Raw genomic sequence first — 22,235 nt, 5'->3', positions numbered from 1 at the left:
TAGCATCAGAGTAAAATGCAGGCGCCCTGGAACAGACTACCTAGGTTCCACCTAACTCGGCCTCATATTATTAGCTAACGGCTTCGGTCAAATTGTTTAACTTCTCTGTGCTTCAAGTTCGTCACCTCAAAAATGGACATAACAACACTACTCATTTTACAGTATGTTGTGCAGTTTAAACGAGGTGATCTATATAAAGGTTTTAGAGCACTAGCTTTTTAGAATACTAAGAATTTAATAAAGGCCATAATTATTATGCAGTCTTTTACACACACAGCCCCAAAAACCTTATCTTCCCCCATTAGACACTGGGATCTCCACATTCTCCAAATTGTCTTGGTTCCATCGTTTCTTTGTTTGCTTGTTTGTTTGTCTGTTGTTGGTTCCACCTCATATTGAATGGAGATCCGAACAGTAGCTGCTCCCCTGCTGGTTGCCTTCTCTCTCCCACCCAATAGCAGGCAAATGGCTGCACCACAGTCTAAAGAACACCTGATTGGAAACCTGGATCCTGCTCTCCCTCTTCTGTGATGCTTCCTGGGTTTTTAAAACAACTTTATTGACATAGATTTTATATATCATAAAAGTCACCCATTTCAGGAGTACAATCCCATGATTCTTAGTAGCTTTACCAAGCCGTGCAAGCATCGCAATAAACCCATTTTAGAACATTTTCATCCCCCCATAAGATCCCTCCCACCTTTCTATAGTTCATCTCTCTTTTCACCTCCAGCTTGAAGCAACCACTAATGTTCCTTCTGTATCCAAAGGTTTACCTTTTCTGGACATTTTGGGTACATGGAATGATACAATAGGTAGTTTCTTGTGTCTGACTTCTTTCACTTAGTGTAAGTTTTTAGGTTCATCCATGATGTAGCGTACATTAGTGCTGTAGTTCGGCACTTTCTGTTTTGTCACTGTGAGTCAGAGTGATTTCTGCCATGCCTATAAGGATTATATTACAGTCAGAGAAAGACGATTACCATGTGACTCATAGATGGAATTAATGAACTGAACTACCAAGCCAAATAGAGACAGACTCATAGAGAGCAGGCAGACATCTGGGGGAGGGGTGGGGCAAGGTGGGGAGATTGAGCAAAAAAAAAGAGAGAGCTCATGGCCATGGACAACAGTGTGGTGATTGTGGGGTTGGAGAGGGGTGGGTGGAGGTGGAAGATGGCAGAGAGGGATAAAAGGTGATGGAAAAAATAAAAAGAATTATATTACATAATAATATTAATAATATGTAATGAAAGCTAACCATTATTATACATACATTAGTCTAGGTACTGGGCTAAGTGCTTTATTTGAATCATAGAACTTAAACTTCACAATAGTCTTATGGGCTATCTAGGTGATATTATTATAGCCATTGTTGAGTTAAAAAAACACACGTAATTTTAGAAATGTGAACAGACTTGCCCAAGGTCACAAAGCAAGTACAGTAGGTGGCAGAGTAGGGACTCTATTCTAAGTCTGTGTGACTCCAAAGGTAAAGCCAGAGTCACCTTGCACTTCAAAATTTACAGGGGTCTTCTTGTTCTGGACCCTTCCATCATCACAAAAACAAAACCCAAGGAAGTATTCATAGTAACCCCACCGAACAGATGCAGAAAAATGGCCAGCGCTTTGTGGACTGTGAATCTCCGCTCCTGTCCAAGGAATTGTTACTCTGCTTTTCTCCATACCCGGTGCTGCCCCGTCCTGAGGACATCTAGCTGCCTTGGGGGAAAGCTGGAGGCGTGAGGTCTCAGTTCCGCTGGAGTGGGCTTCCTGGCCTCTTGCAGGGGTTGCCTGGGGCACTGGCTAAGCAGCCTGGGGAGACTGGACTTTACCCATCACCCTAACAGGGAATGAGCCGGTCGGGAAAACACCCCTTGGGATCCACGCCCCCTACAATTTTGGGGTTGGACCATCAGCACGTTGTACCAATGAGGATGGACCATTCCCAAGTACCACCCAGTGTACTTGAGGGGACTGTCATTGGGAAGATTCTGCTCACACAGGCAGATACGCTCTCCTGTAGAGATTTCTAAAGAAATCTCCAGTTGTTATTTAAGGTACTAGAACCTTTTTGAGGTTTTATGATGAGTCCCAGGCCCCAGGCTTATGACGAGTCTTGGACTGGAGACACTCACCTTGTTATGGACGTATAAATAATATGTTTCAGTAACAAAAACTTCAACAAGTCACACTCCAAATGCACCCTATTATTTCTGAGACACACCCAAGCCACTCTCATTGGTCACAGACGGAGGGTCCTCAGGGTGAAAGCCATCCCACGAGGGAGACCAGAGGCCACAGGATGGAGGGAAGAACCCAGGTCTCTGGTCCCTGGAAAAGATCCAGGAGAAGCAAATACCCAGATAAATCCCATTCGACCCAGCGGCAGCTGAGATTGGGGGACTTCTTATTTATCACACTTTGTTGTCTGTATGTAATGACCTTTCACAGCATCATTTGATTGTTGAATGAAAATGACTATTTGCTGGTGTTAGGTGTCAGGATGGTGGCACCCTTGGTGGGTAGTGCGGTGCTGGCTGCGGTCGGATTCTTGATCTATGGCTGGTTACCCAGGGGTGTTCACTTTGTGGTGTTTTGTTGATCTCATGAGTTATGTACTTTTTTTTAACATAGTATTTCAATTAAATGTATCCCCAAAAGTCACAAATTAAAAAATATGTATTTTAGAATGAAAAGAGCTTAGCGCAGCGCCTGTCGGGGAGTCGGTGGACGCCACACAGGGTCACGGAATAAGTGACTTCAGTTGACCCTGTCGTGCAGGGTGAGCAAACGCGACCAGTCTTCTGACTGTGGTCGTCGCGGATGAGCCGCAGAGCCGCAGCGTCAGTCCCTCTCCCCGGCTGGAAGGGGATGGGGTCCCCGCTGACGTTCCCGCAGGGCCGCCCCAGCCGGGCGGGCGGAGGAGGCGGCGCCCCAGCGGCTCTGCGGGCGCGCAGCCCCCCGACGCGCCCAGGTCCGGGGAGGTCCCGTCGCGCTCGGCTCGCCCTCCGCCGGCCCGCGGGGTCCCTGCCGGCTCCGCCCTGCGCTCCCCCGGGCCTGCTGCTCCTCCTGGCCTCGTCCATCCGTCCATCTGTCCGTGCATCAGTCCACTGGCGCCTTCCCAGCTTCCTCTCGGGCCTCCGCGCTCTGGTCCCCAACCCTGAGGGCCCCGCCCTGGAAAAGAAGACTCAGTTTCTCATCAGTGCTGGCTGACTCCCGCAAGGTGTGCGGGTGGTGGCCGGGGAAGGGCAGACACCTGAGAGAACAGCCCGCTTTCCCTTAACCGCACTCCCAACCGAAGCCGTCCCCCGGGGCTCCCCTTTACCTGGCCTTACCTGCGCAAGTGCACCTGAGCACCTGGGGGCTCCCCAGTCACCGCAGGCCTCCTCTGCCCAGCTGTGGATCTCCTACGAGTCACTGATCCTCTGCCTCGGGATCCTCATCTGTAAAATGGGAATAACAACAGTGCCGGCTTCATGGGATAGTTGTGAGGGTTCAGTGAGAGAATCCCTACAAGGAACAGCATCTAGAACATAGGGGGTGCTGGACAGTTCTCCCCTTACCCTTCCCTCACCTTGAGCCAAACTGGCTTTGAGCTTCTTCCCACCATGCCCCTTGCATGTCCCTGAGAGAGAACCCCCTCTGACCCTCTAGGCCCAGGACAAGCACCCCAGCCTGCTCGCTGCCTGCCCCAACCAGACCCCCGGGCGCTCATGGATGTAGTCACCCAGTCTTTCTCTCACACACAGACCCACACATGCACACACTTACAGACTGTTAAGGCTTCTTGAGGGTAAGTACCCCCTTCTCGTGTTAAATGCCAAGCAGTGGCCAGCAAGGAGCCTTGCTGGCTCAATAAATATCTGTTCCAGGGCTATAGGTAGAGAAGGCCTGCTCCCCCTCCAGCCTCCCCTTCTCAATCCCCCCTCCACAGCCCCTTCCCCCTTCCCTGCAGCTGGTGGTGCTAAATACTAAGCCTCCACCCCCTCCCCCCAACTCAGAAGCCATATTCACCCTAACCGTGGTGACAGGTTGATGACTCCTATAACAGGCCCCTTTCCTCCTCTGGGGGGTTCCTGCCTGCATGGAGCCTGGTGGAGGGGCCACCAGCAGGGCCGGAAACCTGGGAGAACGTCTCTGGCTGCCACTGACTTCTGTTACTAGAATTGGTGTTTTTCTGCAGTTACAACTTTCCCTCCTTCATTACATCTCCTGTGTTCCTGAGGTAGTAAATACCAGGGATATCCATTACATCCCATAACTTACTTTCAATGATCAGAAAAGCATCTATTACTAGACCCACTGTTGACGGGGACTCTGGCTCTGAACCCCGAGTGAGGCTTCTAGAGCAGTGGCTACCTGCTTAGTACAGAGATGCCCACCTCCCCACCTCCCCTCCCCGGCCCCTGCCTCTATCCAGTGCATTAACAGGAAGCAGCAGCGATTAGCAGTTGAAAACATGGCCCCTGGACCCAGTGCCTGGGTTTCACCCCTGGTATTGCCCCTTAGTAGCTGGATGACCTTGGGTAAATTACTGAACCTGCTTGTGCCTCTGTTTCCCCATCTGTGAGATGGGGATAATGGCAATGATGATGATCGTTCCTAGAGTTGTTTGGCAGATTAAATGAGTTAATATTTGTAAAATGATTAGCACTCTGTAAGCACTCAACGAGTGATTTTTGTCAAATACCTAAAGCTTAATACATATGGAGACCCTGACTCCTAGGTGCCTGGTTAGCCTTAAATGGTAATAACCTATTCTAGAGAGAGAGACTAAGGAATATATATATATTCCAATTTAACCCTGTTCTTATTATTGATATTTAAGTCTGATAGAACTGCCTTGTGAATTAACTGATTTCTCTTAATCATTAATTTTTCATTTGTGTTGTATATGCACACATTAAGGAAGGAAACCTCAAAAGAAAGAGGGAAGGAAGGAAGGGGGGAAGGGAGGAAGGATCTGGTCAAGATGGTAGGATCGAGGTAATATTCTTATTTTTAAAATTATTTTTCACCAGCCTTAAAATAATAATGCCAAATGTTCAATAAATCATGCCACACTCATACTTTCCTGGACCTTACAATTTTCAGAACACCTAGGTGAAAAGAGGTTGCTCCGAGTCAGGTTGACTGGGTCTCAGAGCTGGAGGGAAAGGATGAGCTATCGGACCCCTTGCTGGATAAGAATCTCCTAACAGCATCATAGAGACCAGCTCTCACCTTGACATTTGCAATAGGCTCTCCACTCCCTGATACACCTAATAGCACAGGTTACACAAATTTCAGCCATTTCCCACTTCAAGGCCAGGTATGCCAAGAAAAGGAGCTTTCTTCTACTCATGGCTGCAGGAAAAGGTGAGGCCTGGATCCACTTCCCCCAGCATCTATCTTACACACACACATATTCGTCCTAGATTAGGGTGTCTAAAGGTTTGGATCATATGCCCTTGAAGCTACGTGTTTGTCCAGAGGTTTCAAGAAGGCGTTGCAGTGGAGATTCAAGAAGCCCTGAGAAGATGCTCACAGTCCAGCTGTCCAGAGAGGCCACAGAAGAGGGAGCCCTCCATCCTGCTCCTCAGGGTCTCTGAAACCCCCAAAAGATCATTTACTTTAAGCAAAGCACTCCACTTTTCCCCCAGAAGTGCCTGCCTCACAGAGGCCTAAACTGGTGGTTCTCAACTGGGGGAAACCCCTGGCCTCCAGCAGACAGTTGGCAATGACTGGAGAATTTTTTTTTTTTTTAATCTTTATTGATTTCAGAGAGAGGAAGGAAGGGGGACAGAGAGAGAGAAACATCAAAAATGAGTCATTGATCTGCCTCCTGCACGCCCCCTACTGGGGATCAAGCCCGAAACCCCGACATATGCCCTGATGGGGAATCCAAACTCAGTCTCCTGGATCATAGGTCAGTGCTCAACCACTGAGCCACACCAGGCAGGCTGGAGATATGTCTGATTGTCACAACTGGGGTAGGGGCTACTGGCATCTAGTAGATAGTGTCCAGAGATGCTGTTTAGCATCCTACAGTGTACAGGACACACTCTGCAGCAAATAATTACCTAGCCCCAAATATAAATAGTGTCTAGGTCGAGAGATCCTGACCTAAACCAAACTCCCACTGCCTGCGAGGAGGTAGCCCCTCAGAATTGCTCCAGCTTCTTAAGCATAGAGCAAACTGGGGCATCGGAGGGGAGCCCAAGAGGACCCTTTCTCAGCCATCCTCCCCTCCCCCCAAGAATGGAGAGGTCCCAGCCCCCTTCTGCTTTGCCTCCAGAACACAAAACCCTGGCATCTGAAAAGATTAAATAAGGCCCAAGACTCCCAGCCCCTCAGGCTGCATAACCCTGCCGGTCATATCCTATTTCCCTTCTGTGCCCGCTCCCTCTCCCGGAGCACAGTTGGAAATTTGAATTGCAATCTTTACTGTCCAGCCCTCAAAGGCTGGGCCTGCTTCCTCTCCCAGGGACAAAGTCTCCTCGACGTCCTGCCTCCCTTTGAGATGAAGCCCCCAACCCTGCCTCTTGCACCAACTGTAAGTTCTGCTTCCCCACCTCCCTCCAGCCCTCGCCTGCCCTTTCTAATTAAACCACGGCCAGGGTGTTGGGAGGGAAGGGGAAAGGATTCTGAAGACTTCCGGGCTGCAGGTTCTGGGGGCCTACAGCCTCATGTTTTTTTGTGAGGTGCCAACCACGCTGTGATCATTAAACTCCACAGTGGTGGGGGGGATTTTCTCATTGCTGTTAACCTGGGAGCCAGCTACATCTTGTTTATCAGACTTGTTTTAATTCAGCTTGGTCAGGTTCCAAGTGTTGAGGTGGAGATTAAAGGCAACTGAAGAATCCAATTAGCCGCCCAGTCTTCTTTAAGCCAAAAAATCAGGTCACAAACTAGATCAAAGTGAAATGATTTCTCGACAGCACTGTTCATTAAGGGGAGGGTGGGAGCTCACACTGCTAAGCTGGGCTCATTACGGGGGGACTGGCATTTGAAATACAGTATCTCCCCCAAATTACATGTTTCAGGGGTCGGAGGGAGAAACCCAGATTATCTTACGTGAAGTCTCTGTTTGGCTAATAGAAAACAGAAAGCTAAAGAATGAGTGTATAACTTCTAGGAAAAGATTTAAATAAGGCTCTGATTTTCCTGGGCCAGAAAACTGAATCTGGAATCTGGAATTGGCAACAATCACTCCCAGGCAGAGAATTCCGCCTCCGGGGGATCTAGACAGCCGGGAAATGCAGGGTCTCCAGGTGGCCCTGTTCACCCATTTCCCTGAGAGCCCACACCTTTCGCTGGCTGGGTGCAGCTTCCAGGGAGGCCCCCTGGCAGCCCAGCCCAGCCCAGCCCCAGGACCCAGGTGAGGAATCACTCACCATTTCTGGGTTCTGGGTCCCAGGAAGAGTCATTTCTAGAGGCGAGAGCCTTCCCCTGGGCCTTTCTGTGTTTCTGTGGGTGCATTTAGAAACCCTGGATTCTAGGAAATTACATTCAAAAGAGCAGTACTGCCGGCCGGTGTGGCTCAGCAGCTGAGAATCGGCCTAGGATCCAGGAGATCGCGGTTCGATTCCCGGTCAGGGCACATGCCCGGGTTGTGGGCTCGATCCCCAGTCGGGGGCTTGCAGGAGGCAGCCCATCAATGACTCTCTCATCATTGATGTTTCTATCTCTCTCTGCCTTCCTCTATCTGAAATCAATAAAGATATATTAAAAAAAAAAAAAAGAGCAGTGCTTAGACACATGCCCTTTTTCTGTGAGCACTGATTTTGCACTGAGCCAGGAAATCTACAGAAACACTGGCTCCCCCCCCCTTCTCATTGCAAAATTCTGCTTAGCCTCACAGGCAGCCAGGAGCCTCTGGGTTAGAAGACAACCTTTCTAAAGCCCTGTAGGCTACAAACCTGTGGGACACTGAATGTCAAAGTTTCTTTGGGGGGGGGGCTTTGGGTTGTGGTCACTTCTGGGGTCTCTGAAATCTGAACCACTAGTGAAACCCTTTCTCAAACTTCTCAGTCTCTCCATCCCATCCAACTAGGGCCCAGGAGCAAAGCCACTGGCACCTGGAGGCCTGACCCCCTGGGGGGGAGGGGAAAGAGGAAGGGAGACACCAGGGGAGAGAGGAAAAACAATGGGATAGTCTCAGAGCTTTAGTCTGCACCTCCCGCCGGGGTCTTGCTGTCCTCACATTTCCAGCTGCTGCAGAACTAACCAGCTCCCTCCTCCAGGTCTGGGAGCCTTGGCAACTGCATTAGGCCAGGCATCCAAGGCATGGCGTTTATTTGGGGTTGCAGCCACCCAGGACCCCCACTAGGCTTTTCCTCTCCCTTTCATCTCCTGTAGCTAGAGCCTGCACCCTTAAGGGGGAGGCTCGGAGCTCTCACATCTTAGAAACTTCCCCACCATTGATGGATCTGAAGACCCCAAACCCCTGAGCCCAAGGAACTCTAGCCCTAGGGGATTCTCCGGCCTGCTGCATTTGGAGCAGGAACAAACCCCGCCTGGCGGTTCCCCCCTCTGTGTGAGCGTTTCCCTCCCTGAGATTAGCTCACCCTCCCCGTCCTTCCACCCGCCTATTCCCCAAGCCCTGAGGCCAGCAGCAGCCTGCCAGGCCTCTGACTCCCACACAGATTTTCTTACGTGCCCCACAACACGAAACGAGCGCCAAACGCTTTTCTTTTCTTTTGTGTGTGTGTGTTTTTAGATCAGCGGCCTCACATGAGCTTGAAAATCTGGTCATTTCCTTTAGGAGAAACGAGCGGACACCGGCGCGCGGCGGAACCCGGGCGCGGCTCCTGCGCGGGGTCTGCGCACCACCGCAGCGGCCGCCACCCGCGGGCCGGGGCCGGGGCCGGGGCCGGGGCCGGGGTCGCCCACCCGGGGCCCGCTGGGCTTGGGGCTGAGCGCCGCGCGGCACCACCCCAGGGCCCTGCCCTGTTGTTTTTGGCCTCAAAGGCCGAGCTGAAATGGAAGCCGGGGAAGACGAGGGCTGCAGTTGGCCGGCCGACCTGCCGCCTTTGTCCCTCCGGGGCCGGGCGCCGTCCCCGCACTGGTCACTCTCACTGGACGGGCGGAGTCGCTGCCCGAATATAGGGACCGAAATATCCGTGTGGTGGCGTGGAAGGTGCCACTACGAGACCTCACGGGGCTCCCGCGGGCCGGGGCGGGCTGGGAGGCGCTAGACGCGCCCCTGGGGGCCAACGTGCCCGCCCGAGGGTGGAGGCGGGGGTCCCCAACCTAGGTGCCCTCTTGGTCCCCGCAGCACCCGGGACCCAAATTAGCTCGTCCACCCCGGGTGCCCCGCACCCCGCCCCAGCACGGGCTCGGCCTGCGCCTGTCCGAGGGCTGTTCGTGGGCGCAGGGCCTCGGCGCAGGAGCAGAGCCTGGAGCGGGGTCCGCGGCGCGCGGGGGCGGCCCGACGGGGGCGCGGGGCGGGGGCCGGGACGTGGACAGCCGGGAGAAGGGGGGGCTCGGCCCTGCCCACGGCGGGGGCTGCGGGGGGCCACCCGCCGCCGCCCCCTCGCGGCGCCAGGCCCCGCGCGCCCTCTCCGCGCGCCCCGGGGCCTGGCACAGAAGCCGCCCGGAGACGCTTCGAACCACGCGGGAGAGCAGGGAAAAAGCCAGTTGGTCCGCGTCAACGCCGCGAGTCCCTCCCGAGGTTTTCCCGGCTTCTCGTAAAGGTGGCCGGGGCCGTTTACAGTAAGAGCGGAATCATGTTTGCGACTGTACGACGTAATTGCCTCCAGACCTGCCTCCGCCCGCGCCGGCCGGGCTTTCACGAGCGCGAGCGCCTAATGCATTCGCACACATTAAACATCTTGAACGCATAATTACAGGCTGCAGACAGGCTGCGCAATAAACTATCTCGGCTCGATATTTTTGGAAGCCTTTTGCGACTGTGCCTGGAATAAATAACAACCGCTTTCTAGGTCCTCAGCCATGTAACTGCAGCCACCTTCCTTCAGAGCACCCCCAGCCCGGCCCCGCTCCACCCCCGCCTGTGCTTTCGAGAAAAGGGGGGGGTCCCCCGCGGGAGGGTGCGGCTGCCTGGAGAGGGTCTCTGGGGCCACCGGCTCCGCTGAGGGGTGCGCCTGGGCAGGGGTGACTGGGATGGGAAGGAAATATGTCCCTAGCTCCAGAGGCTTTCTTCCTCTATAGAGGGACACAAGTGGGGGGGACCTGTGGGCACCGCGGGCTCTGGGCACAGCAGCCTCCCCACCGTCTCCCTGCTCAAAGGCTAAGGAATGTGAAGAAAGCTGCAGGTCGATGGCCCAGTTTCCCCGCACAGCCACCCTGAGAAGAGCTGCTCTAGACTGAGCTGGTTCCTGCCACCTGAGAAAACGGCTGGAAAAGAAAGAGCCCCCCACTGAAGCTGCAGGGCCAGGAGAAGGAGTCTGGGAGTGATTCTTGTCTCCCCCAGAGGCAGGGGACCGTCCAGCTGCCCCTGAGTCTAAGTTGCTTTGCCGGTAAAATGGAGACGATTATAACAACCTCGGGACCTACTTCACAGGTCGTTATGAGGAAGCACTTTAAATTTTTTTTTATTGCCATATAACTTACATATAGCAAAGCATAAAAATCTTAAGCACCCAGCTCGCTGAATTTTTATATGTGTATACACTTGTGTAACTACTACCCAGGTCCTGATATAGAGCATTACCGGCCCCCAAAAGGCTCCATGAAGAAGCACTTTTAAAACTAACTTTAGTGAGTGGTAATATTGTCTCTAATTCAAGTAGTCAGCACCCCAGTCAAGTATGTGGAGCTTCTTGAAACTTGGGGACAAGAATTGATACACCAAATATACACATACACGTAAAAAATATTTACTATTCGCACCATGGCTAGGGGCCGTGGGAATCTCTAATCTGAAGGAGCAGGTAGGGGCCTTGTCTATAAACCCTCAGGCACTCAGGGATGGGGGGGGGCATGTGATTGAAGATCAGGCTTTAATTCCTTTTGAGACAATGGAGTTCTCCCGTTGCTATGAATGACTGGGGTTTTATATTCTGGGCTGGCAGGTTCATTTCCAGGTTAGGGCCAGCCCAGCAGAGAAAGTCCTGAGAATCCCTCCCAGGAGATGGAAATCTGACTGGATAGCCAGTAAGGCTCTGGCCTGAGCTTTAGGTGCCTTATTTCAATGTCTCGCCTGAATCCAAGTCTGGTTTGCTATGTAGAAGGAATTCCCCAAAAGCATGTTTGGTCATGGGATAAATGAGACACCCTATTTTCTGAAAAGTATTGCCTCAATGGCTAACACATAATATTGGTGCAAATTGCAAGCAATACAAAAGAATTGATAGCAAAAAGTGAATTCTCCACTGGACCCTCTGGCCCCCAGTTCTCCCCAGAGGAAGCCACTTTTACTGATGGTTTGTCTAGCTCTCCAGCCCTATGTACACATCCCCTTTTTAGGAGCACACTGCTGGCCCTCACTATATATGCTGCCCTGGCCTTGGGTTTTTACCTAAATAACTGCCCAAGACAATTCTCTATGATGAGTGTATTGGTTCAGAAAATTATGTTGAGCCCCGGTGACTCAGCCCAGCTGAAATTCAAGCTATCCTTGTATGGCCTGGGTTCTAGGTCCCCACCTACCCAAAATGGGCTTGGCAAGCTTCAAAACAATCAGCTAATTTGGCTGCACCATCATTACCAGCAATCCTCCCACCCCTCCTTGGGCAACCTGGGGGAAACAATCAAGGCCCTGACCATGACTTTGGATCTCCAACCATTCTCTGGAGTCAGGGGAAATTGGAAGTGCCTCTTGGAATTTTTAACTATTCTGTCTAGTAGCTATAAAAACTGTGTTCAGGTCATTAGCCCACCCTGGGTGTCTGCGTCCGATCCCATTTCCTCAGCCCTCTTTGGAGCTGGATGCGATGGCCCTCGTCCTGGCCCCCACCGGCCTGGGCAGAGGCGGGAGGGCACAGTGGGGGCCACAGCCCCAGACTTCGGACCCCGCAGTGTCCGCCAGGAGACATCGGAGGAAACGCGTTTACCACCTGGGCGACCTTGGCTGCTGCCGATTAAAGTTTAATCCGAGGTGTGTGCTCAGCCTCGCTATGTTATTTAAACACATCAAAGGTCATAAAAAGATTCCAATGGCGAGAGCGGTCCGACGCAGGCCCGCAGGGAGCCAGCGTTTGATTCTGGTGGATTTCCAGAGCCAGGGTCTGGAGTGCGGGGCGAGGAGGGGGCAGGAAAAAAAAAAAGGAAAGAAAACTGGTTGCTTTCCCAGCGGAACGACACACTTCCAAAAGCGGGGGGAAACCGAGGCTGGCGCCCCGGGAACCCGCGGCTCCCCGCCGTCCGGTTAACTGGGAGACACCTAGTGGGCAGAGGGCGGAACTGCAGCCGCGCCGCCCGGCCTCCTCCGGCGACCCACCTCCGCCGCGACTCCCGCAGGATTGCGCGGGGGTGGCAGGGCGGAGACCGAGACCGGCTTTCCCTGGCCACCCCTGCAAAGCAGGGACGGTCCTGAAGATCTCGGGGCCGAGGCGCAGCTTCCACCTCAGAGGAAAGGCCCAGCTCTCCTTGGCTTTCCCCTCTCCAGGTGGAGGGACTGAGGGGCCCACTGAGGGCGCGAAGGGCCCAGGATCCCCGCATTCGCGCCCTAGTGCCCCTGGACTTCCTCCACCAGGGCTGGGCGGAGTCCTGGAGCGACCAGCGAGGGTTCTCCTCACGGGTCCTGAGTGACTCTGGGGACCAACAGGCCGCGGCAAAAATCCACGGGAGGCCGGAGGTCCGAAGGCCATCCCACCCGGAGGCGGGCCGGGCGCGCCGCACAGCCCGAGGAGCCCGGCTTCCCAGGGACTGCGGGCGGATTTTCGCCCCATCTCCGCCGTGGGGCCATCGGACCTTGCCCTGTCCGCTTCCTAATTTCCACCTCGGCCTGGGCGTCTCTCGGGACCCTGGGGAGCGCGCCCCACGTGCGGGATGCTGTCCTGCCTGGGCTCTGTCCGCAGCACCAGCGCCCCTTCTGACCCAGAGGCAACGCAAAGGACAGGCGGCCTCCCCCGCCTCCCCGTCTGCCTGAGAGTCGCCAGCTGCAGCATCTCCAGGAGCGGGTTTCACCTGCGTGCGGCGGGCGTCTCCCTCCTCCGTGCCTCCTGGGTGACCGCCTGGGCTGAGTCTAAGTTCCCCGTCTTGTTCCATTTCTTGTGGCATCGCATCCTCTTGGAGTTGTCAGGGAGGAAGAGCAGAACTCGGACGTTTTCTGAGGATACAGAGGCCAAGGGATACGTATGGGTCACATTTCAATGTGGGAATCCCAGGAGCCACCCCTGAGCCGGCCGCAGTGTGCCCACAGCTCTCCTGGTAGACTTCCCAGGCCCTCTGGGGGGGACTGCAGGTGGCAGAGATGACGTCTGAGAGTTGCCCTCCGCGGGAGGACTCTGCCTTAGGCTCAGTCCAGGGCCGTCACAAACGGCCTCCATGGCCCCTCCTCCTTTTGCCCATCAAGATGCTTTCTCCATAGGTACCCATACTCTAGAGCTTGGTCCCTCCCTGATTCTCAAAGGAGAGCTCAGGGAACCCTCTTTTTTGGCTTTTTGTTACCTCCCCCTCCCCCCCACCAAAAAAAAAAAACCAACACCAAATAACTGAAAGTAACTGGAAACAGTGGATGAGACCATCCTAGGCAAATGCCTGAAGCCCAAGATGTTTAGCCAGCCCTATCACACACCAAAGTGCATCCCCAAAGAGATATAGGGGTTCCGGCCCCCTTCTGCCCACTCCTCTTCACCTCTCAGCCAGGTGAATCTTGTCCCACCGGTAGGCAGGCTCCCTTAGGTTGTACTGAATCCAATACAGACCACTGGAGCAGCGGCGAGTGGGGGTGGGAGGAAGGACTACAGCTGTGTTACCCAGCTTTAACTTCAGGGAATGAAAAGCTCAGATTTGGATCCTGTAGCCAATGAACTTGAGATCCAGGGCCTGGAGCAGTCTGGGTCCCACAGGAGCTCAATGGGCTGATGTCCATGCTTGGAGCACAGCTGACCTCTTGCTTCCCTGCGCCAACACACACCACCCAGAAAGCCCCTCTCCCAGCCCACCTAGCTAAGCCAGCATTGGACCCGTCACTGGATCCCACAGCCCCTGCCAACTCTGCTCTGCTCCCATCTCAGGCCTGTGGGGACGTCTTTTCCTCAGGGTGACAAACGAGTCTGCTTGCTCTCAATGACATCAAATTACTTTGCACCAGCCAAGGGTCCCATGACCCGACATAACCCCACATTAGGTCCTAGAAATGTAAAGAAATATGGCCTTTTTAAAAGTGGCTGAGAGCACATAATTGCTAGCAGGCTCCATTGGTTGTCCCAAGTCTGGCTCGAGACCTGTGCCGGGACAGCTGATAGCAGCCAGAATTCCTTGCCTGCGTTTTCTGTCGGCAGAAGTTCAAGCCCACATTTAATTCTGGACTCCAATCAGTTTCTCAAAACCCAGATTACTGTTGTGCAGTTAAAGAAGTCTCAGGGAGGCTCACAGCCTAAGTATCCGCTTCTCGATCCTGGCCAGCGGGGGCCCCCAGCCAGGCTTCTTCAGTGAACCGGCTTCCGCAGAGAATGAGCTTCTGCAGAGCTTTAAAAACACAGGCCTGCCTTCTGCTGCTTGGCTTGACTTTTTGTGGGAAATCATGCTTTCTTTGCTTCTTATTTTTTGCCCTCCCATCCCTCCCTTCGTCTTTGTCTCCCAGCTTTTCTGTGAGGGCATCTCTTCCTCTCACCCCCTTCCTCCAAATCGTCTCATTTCTGCCATCCCTAACCTGACCCTGACCGGGACCCTGGGGTGAACTCCATCCTGGAGTCAGGAGACTAGAAACATTCGAAGGAGCTGCTGTACCCAAAGTCCCGATGGGGACCAATCTTGCTGATGCCCCCCAGGCAGCAGGGCAGGGACTCAGGGCAGCATCTCCAGGGGCTCCTGCTGGGTGCACTTGGAGTTGTTCGAGAGTGATGTAAAATCTGAGCATACAGTTCTCTTGCTTAATTTACACATTCCTTACGACAGACAAATAGCTCTTTTCTAATGCGACCAGCGGTTACATTAGCATATATTAGCATAAGAGCATCCTAGAGCAAAGGCATCCCAGATATTTAACAACGCCCCCCCCCAAAAAAGGTGGTTAAGGAACCATGAGCAATTTGAACACAAAATAATCCAGCACTTTGCCCAGGACGGACAATTCAGATCCTCTTAGACAAGTTAAGTTTCGCATTTTTGGAGTAGCTGGCTGCTGCAGGACCCGTCCAATTCAATGGTTTGCTATTTTTTATTTCTGCCCTTTTGCTTCCGAAAGTTGCCAAGGCTCTTAGGTAAACCACACTTCAGAATTTGTTGGGCAGGATTACGTTCATTATCAATTAGATTGCTGAATTAAAGCAAAATAAACCACAATGCCTTTATCTATTCTTTTTTTAAAAAAAAAAATCTTTTACTGGTGTTGATATTTTTAAAAAACACACCGAATTGCATTTATTTTTGGAAACTGTGGTTGCTGTACAAACATGCTTTTCCTGGCTTAATCATTAGAAATCTCTTTTTGGTTCTACCAGGGGAGGAGGTGTGTTGAAATGCAAAAGTGTCATTTGTCCAATTAAAAGGGAATATATGTCAATTTAGGACATAGAAAGGACTGAGCCATGATTTTCATCTCTCCCCCAAATCCTAATGCAGCTGCAGCAATCATCTCTTAAAAAAATGACACACTCCTGGAAAGGGTAGCATGTGTCTCCCTCGTATGTATATTTGAAAGAGAAGAGACACAGAATTTCAAGAAGGATGCCCCACACCCCAAGCCGCTTTTTTGGTTCAGATTTCTTTTGGGTGGATCCTTAAATTCTTGCTAGATTGCGATCAGAGCGATTCAAGTTCAAACACACTGACCTCTTACCCTCAGACAGAGGAAGGATTCCTTTTTATTGAGCAGTTTTGCTCAACCTTGAAATGTATCCTCAAAACCCTGTGTTGGGAGTGGAGCATGCCATGTCTAGAATTTTCTATAAAATGCTAAAAAAAAAAAAAAAAAAAAAAAAAAAGTGGACCTGGGCAATGAAACTTGAAAGACAAAATGATAATAGTGGGAGTTGGGTATATATGGGTTCGTTAGACTTTTGCGTGCATTTGGAAAATTCCATAATAAAAAGATTTTTTAAATGTTGTATTAGGCAACGGTGGAAAAATTACCCCTGCCAGGGGGCTCAAGTAAAAACATAGTCTAGTGGAATAGCACCCGGAGGTACCCATTTAACCTGCGTTTTCCAGGAACGGAAAACGACTTGCTCCCTGTGCACGTCTCGGGAAGCAGCCGGCCATCCCCGAGCTTGCTTTCCGGCGACCTCCCTTCCCCAGCCCATAAACTGAGCATCCAAACCCGAGGCTGGGGAGCTGATTAATGGAGCTTCCGCACTCAGCTCCCCGGACCAGAGGGTAACTACCCATAAAAACTAATATCAAAAGTTTTTATTGAGCTCCTTCGTTGGCCTGCGCGCCGGGCCGAGCGGGGCTGGGGCCGCGGGACAAAGGAGCTGCGACTGCGCCCTGAGCGGCGCGCGCCCCGGTCGGCTGCGCGCGGGGCCCCGGAGCCGGCCAGAGCTACCCGGACCAGGTAAGCGGCCGTCGGGGTCTCGCCTTCCGCCGGGGCAGGTGTATTTACACAGCCGCGGGGGGAGGGAACGGTGAATGGTAGGAAATATCAGAATGGGCGGGGAGGCGCCGGCCACCCCCAAGGATGTCCCCAGGCTGCTCCGACGAGGTGAACTATTTTTCCTCCGGGCTGATGCCTGCGTTTCGCCCACGTGACGCTGGGTGTCTTTTGCGCCGTGTGTGGGGCGCATTTGATGTGTGAATCCGCGGGTGCGTATCAGAGCTCACACGTCGTTATGATTACAGCCTAGACCGCGCTGGTAAAAGTCTGATTGCACCTCTGTCTGCGTCCTGACGGCCCTCGCCGGCGCTGCGCCGGGGCGCGTTCCTCCTTCGGGCGCTCTCCGCGTGGAGAATTCGCAGCCCCGGTCTGGGACGTGGGCGCCCTGAGGGTTTGCGGGGAGATGGCCTCGCGCGGGCCCAGGCCGCCTGGCTGCTTGCGCGGGTTTCTCGGCGAGAAAACCTGGACTCGGCCGGGGCCATGCTTAAGGCTACACCCCCCAGTTCCTTCCAAAGCTCGAATGTCTTCAGAATATTTGTTGACATAATGGATCCGAAGCCGGGCGCTGGTTTCCTGTTTCGTTGCGGGCAGGAGCGTCAAACCGGAATGGGGGTGCAGGCCGCCGGGGAGGGGGGTGCAGATACCGTCGGGACAGAGCCCGCTTGGCCTTTCCACGCGCGGCCGCCCGGATTCCTCGGGCGGGCGTCCTGCGCTCTCCCAGTGCCCTGGCCGAGTGACGGGGAGCTCACTCCCTGGGTGGCGTGGGTCCGGAGTCCCGAGGGCCGGGAAGTTAGCGGCCAGCTGAGACCGTCAGGAAGGCGATTCCTCCTTTCTGGAGTCCCCCTGCTTCTGACGCCTGCTCTGGTCTGTTGACCGAAGGCTGAGCGTCCAGGTCCGGTGAAGAGCAGAGCAGCGGCGGGCACCGTCGGGGCGGGCGGCGCTCCCCTCGCCGTCACCACCGCCACTGGCGGGGTCACCCAGGCCTCCCCGAGCCTGAGGGCCGCCAGTGTCAGAGGCGGGAGAGCGCCCCTCATTGCAAGTCTGCGCCAACCCTGGGGAGGGAGGGCGCCGCTGGCTGGCATTGTGCAGAGGCGGCTGCTCCTCAGGGGAGCCTGGGGCATGGGGCTGGCTGTCCTAAACGGTGCGGGGACGTCCCTCACCTTGCTCAGGGACTTTCTGGTAGCAACACTACAGGGCTCCGCTGCAACTGAGATCCTCCCAGGGCTCTGCCACCGTCTTTCCCCAGGTACTACTATGCACTGGTGGCCTTGAAGGCCTGGCACTGAAGGACCCCACCAGGCAGTTGGAGAGCTGTGCCCCCACCCCCCAAACTTGCTGTCCTCAAAACCCACGGGATGAGGGGATCTTAACGGGCAAAGTGGGATCTGAGCGGGTCTTCCTGGATCTTGCACTTCCATTTTCAGTGTCAGCATTGGGTCACCGCAGTGCCCAGTGACTTCCCAGAGTCCAAAACTGTTCCTACAGCCTTGGGCCTGTTGCTGCTCCATTAATGCTTCAGATGCACAAAAATCTAGAACCAAAACTTGAGCAAGTGTCTCGGGATGGGCCAGTGTCCTGCCTACTAACCAGCTTCAGCTCAGGTTTCTCCTTAAGAAAATGAGAACAGCTTCCACCCTGATGGGAGTAGGGTGGGGAAACTCAAGAAGCCCCACCGCAAGCAGACCGGCCCTCCACTTGTCTCTTCCCCAGTGGTCTGGGGGACTGCAGATTCCGAGGCGCTGTCCTGTTCAGCTGTTTTCCCGTCTCTTTCCCTTTCCCTCTAAGCTAGCCTCGGCCCCTCCGCCATTTCCCCCTCCTGTATCTTTCCTCCGGTGCCATTATCTCTGCGCCCCCACCCCTTCTGCGGCGGGAGAGAGAGGGTTAAGATGTTCTGCAAATGCTGCTCGTAAAGCTGCTCGGATACATTAGAAACACATGAATATCTTGAGATACAAAGTGTCTTTAAAACCAACCGAGGAATGTTTATCCGAATGCTGGATGGATGCAGAGAAATAGTGCCAGGGAGCAGCGCTGACAGCCTCCTCCCAGTTAAAGTGAGAGCAGGTAAATTTCACTTGCTAGTGAAAATCAAACTCGATTAAAACCTGGTTTCCCTTTGTCCTTTCTTTTCTAACCCTGAGAGCCCAGGGCCCCCCAGCCCAGGCTGGTAACAAATCTCCTACCCTTTACTCCCCCCCAAAAAAACTCAGCCAAGGTCTCTTTCTTCAGAAGGAGAGTCCAAGATAGCAAAGCCCCCCCCCTGCACCCCGGCTTGCCCTAAGAGGTAAAAAGCCATGCCTGCCAAGGGTCTGGCTCCTGGAACAAAGGCCAAGCCACTGGACTGCCACCGCCCTCCCACCTTGCCCTTGCTGCGGGGTCAGGGCCCCTTGGGGGAAATGAGGGAGCACACCTCCACCCCTGCCTGCCACCCTCTTTCTCAAAGGGCCACTTCCTGCCTCAGATCCCATTCATTGGGTGCCCTGGCTTCCCTAGCCTAGCTCACAAAGGGATAAATTGTCATTGCCAGGATTCAAGTTGATGGCACCTCTCTGTAATCCCAAAGGAATTCCTGACTGAGCCTGGTAGAAAAAAACAAAGACAAACAAACAAACAAACAAACAAACAAACAAAAAAACAACAGAGGGTCAGGGCCAACTAGCTGATCAGGCAAGAATCTTGACCTTGCTTCTGGGAAAAAGAAGTGAGCTGGGAGTTCTGTGCTTGCTTCCCAGAGCACACTCCGGTTCTTCATTGCCCTGCAACCTTTCTTTTTCCACAGCAAGCCTGTGGTGGCTGCCTGGAGGGCTAAGAGGCAAAGAAACAGCTTTGGGAACCATGAACAAGTCCTTTATGTCCCTTGGCAAAGGACAAGGAGGGGAGAGAAAGAGATTTTCTAGCTTCTAAGTGAGTAGAAATCCTAGAAATTGAGACCCAAAATTATTCACGGAGCTCATTCAAATTCTACAAACCATCACCACTGGTTGGTGGCTACGAGTCTGTATCTACTGGGAGCTGCAGACTTTTAAAAATAGTGACGGCATGCCAGGACGCCATTGGCTTGCCTGATAAAAGAAAATAATTTCATATATATCGAGATCCAAGACACGAAGGGACCGAGCAAGCTGCCTCCCTCTAAGTAACAATGTCTCCAGAGTTAGAGTTTTTGAAAGTTAAACTAAGAAAATATCCAGATAACTTGATCACTAAGGATCCACCACAAAGCTCAATAAATAATTCAGATTTGAAGCCCTTCCCTGGCAGGGCCACCAAATAGCCAGCAAAGCCTAATTTGAGATGCAACCCAAAGCCTTCCCCCTAGAGCCGTCCCTCCCAGACAAACCTGCTCGCAGCTCCTCAGTGCACAAGAGGAAATCTTGTCTCACCATTTTTGGTGAGGAGGGACCCAGTCGACTTTGGCAGTCTGTGCAGCTGGGGCCCTTCCTCTGCGCGCAGGGCTCACTCTCCGGTGAAGTGGGGAGAGGGACTGAGGAATGTGGAGCTGGCCTTGGCGGCCGTGTGCACCCGCAGCTACGCCATGGCCAGGGGGAAGCTGGCACGGGCGCTGGCTGGTGGGGGCTCCCCGAGCTGCGTTTTCGTTATTCCCGGTCTGGCTAGAAAACAGAAGAGGCTTGAAGCTCAGGCCAAGAGCAGGGCGGAGGCAGAGAAGAAGAGTCTGTAAACACCGCCCCAAAAACTCCACAAAGGCAGAAAAAAAAAAAAAAAATGCTCCATAACCAAACAGAGCCAGAAACAAGAATTCCAAAGGAGAAAGAAGTCAAGAGTGAGGGGTGATGGGCGGTGGGCCTTTCACAGCTGTCTGGGTCTCCAGGCTTGCATGGCAGTTCTCAGGCTGGCTAGACTGCAACTTTCAACTTGACCTTGGCCTCCAGCCCTGTCTGACCCGTATGTAAAATAGCCCTCAAGTTGTCAGGAACTGGGGCCTTGAACCCTACCCTGCCTCTTTGTCACCGTGAGTTTTACTATGCCACTTGGAGGAAGGAAGGGGGCAAAACAGGCCCCAGAAAATAACACAAAAAATCAGGTCCCTACAGAGGCCGGTTCTTTAGTCTGCAAATGGACAGTCAGGGAGGAGGTAAACTGGGGGCAAATCAATATTTACCCGGAGCTACTAAAAAGGCAGAAGGGAAAGGACACACTGGTTATGTGTATGGTGAATGGGGCGGAGGGGGGGTCATAGAAGGTTTTATTGGGCAACACTTACATTGGTCCGGGCAAACCTGGAGATCAGAATGGATAAAAGCCGGAGGGAGCCCAGCCTCCTTGGTCTGGACCTTGCAGGAAGACCAAGAGCCTTAGAGAGCAGACGAGGCGGGATGGGAGTGGGGTTCCAGGGGTTGAATTTAGGGCTCAGTCTGCAAGCTGGGACCAGAGGGCAGGTCCAAGGCTGGCTGCTCCCCAGTCCATCCAGGGTGGAAGGGATTGTAGCACTCTCCCCAACCCTGACGTTCCCTGGAAGACACCCACTTTCGCTTTGAATGCATGTTCCCCTTCTGGGCTTCTGGCCAGATCAGAGCCTCCACAATCAAAAAGACAAGTATGTGGCTCCAAAGCGACAGGACCCCCAGAATTCCTCACCAGATTATGGCGGCTGCTTAGCTCTTCCAGCACCGACATCCCACCGTGCCCTCAGGAAGGGGTCGCATTCCCCAGGCACAGAGGAAAGGCTTCTCGGGCTGGTTCTTGGATGGAGGAAGACCCGGCACCCTCTGCATGATGAAGACAGTGTCCTCAGTCCTACTTGGGGGGAAGGCATGAAGTGACCCCAAAGAGTCCCTTTTCCCTGCCCCACAACGGAGTGGAAGAGGGAGTGCCCAGGTACCTGGAGGGGCAGCTCCTGCCCAGGCTTTATGAAGCTTCATTTAGGCCCCAGAAGAGGCGCCCTTTTGAGCCCCAGCCAGCACCCCACCAGCCTGTCCCTGTTACACGCCTTCCAGGGCTGGAGGTGGGGGAGCACTGGAGAGCGGTGCCCACAAATTCCTCTCTCCACCTCCCAGTCTCTGGAGAAGGAAGAGGTGTTCCTGCCGCCCTGAGGTGCAGTCCGCATACCCAAGTGTGACTGGGCGCTGAGGGGACGCTTGACGGCGCGTCCGTGTGGGTGCGACGGGTGGTTCTACGCCTGCCGGCCTAAGTGTGCGTGTAAGGAACGGCCGCGGCGCCGGGGACGGGGGAGGGGACGGCCGGGGAGGGGGCTCCTGAACGCGGGCCAAGCTCCCCGGGGGAATGTCCTGGGGCCCACGAGCCGGGCGCATCGGCAACCGCCGGCCACGGTTCCCCTGGAAAGGGCCAAATCGCGACGCTCTCTTGGCGGAAAGCGCTAGTGTCCGTGCTGGCGCCTCGCTGCAGAAAGACGAGTAGACACCTGGAAAGAAAACAGCGCTGGAGGCCCCAGGAAACACCCCGCCGGGCCTGCGCCTCGCTGCTGTCGCAGCAGCAGCCCCCCGCGGATTTACCTGACCCGTCCCCACGCCTCAGGTCGCGAGCTAACAGCGCGCCCCCGGCCCTGCCCGGTCTGGGCTGCGCCGCGCCCGCCGGGGGAGCGGGAAGGGGAGCGGCGGGGCGGCCGCCC

At 54.0% G+C, this 22,235-nt stretch overlaps 1 long non-coding RNA gene across 3 annotated transcripts; it reads right to left on the bottom strand.

Annotated features, from left to right (window-relative positions):
* Positions 1 to 13,126: 13,126 nt before the first annotated feature.
* LOC107540328 (uncharacterized) lies at positions 13,127 to 21,479 on the bottom strand. Of its 3 annotated transcripts, none has more exons than XR_001603493.2 (4): positions 21,245 to 21,479; positions 20,871 to 21,118; positions 19,989 to 20,259; positions 13,127 to 13,219 (listed from the first exon to the last, which is right to left on the bottom strand). It is a non-coding gene; the product is annotated as an uncharacterized LOC107540328 (long non-coding RNA). The 3 variants fall into 3 exon arrangements; XR_001603494.2 differs by having other exon boundaries at positions 19,989 to 20,255; XR_015715195.1 differs by having other exon boundaries at positions 19,989 to 21,118.
* Between the last annotated feature and the right edge of the window lie 756 nt (positions 21,480 to 22,235).

Source organism: Miniopterus natalensis, chromosome 10 (assembly GCF_054644295.1).
Source record: "Miniopterus natalensis isolate mMinNat1 chromosome 10, mMinNat1.hap1, whole genome shotgun sequence".
Taxonomy (NCBI): Eukaryota; Metazoa; Chordata; class Mammalia; order Chiroptera; family Miniopteridae; genus Miniopterus; species Miniopterus natalensis.
Note: the sequence above shows the minus strand (reverse complement) of the source record. Positions and strands in the feature narration are given on the sequence as shown.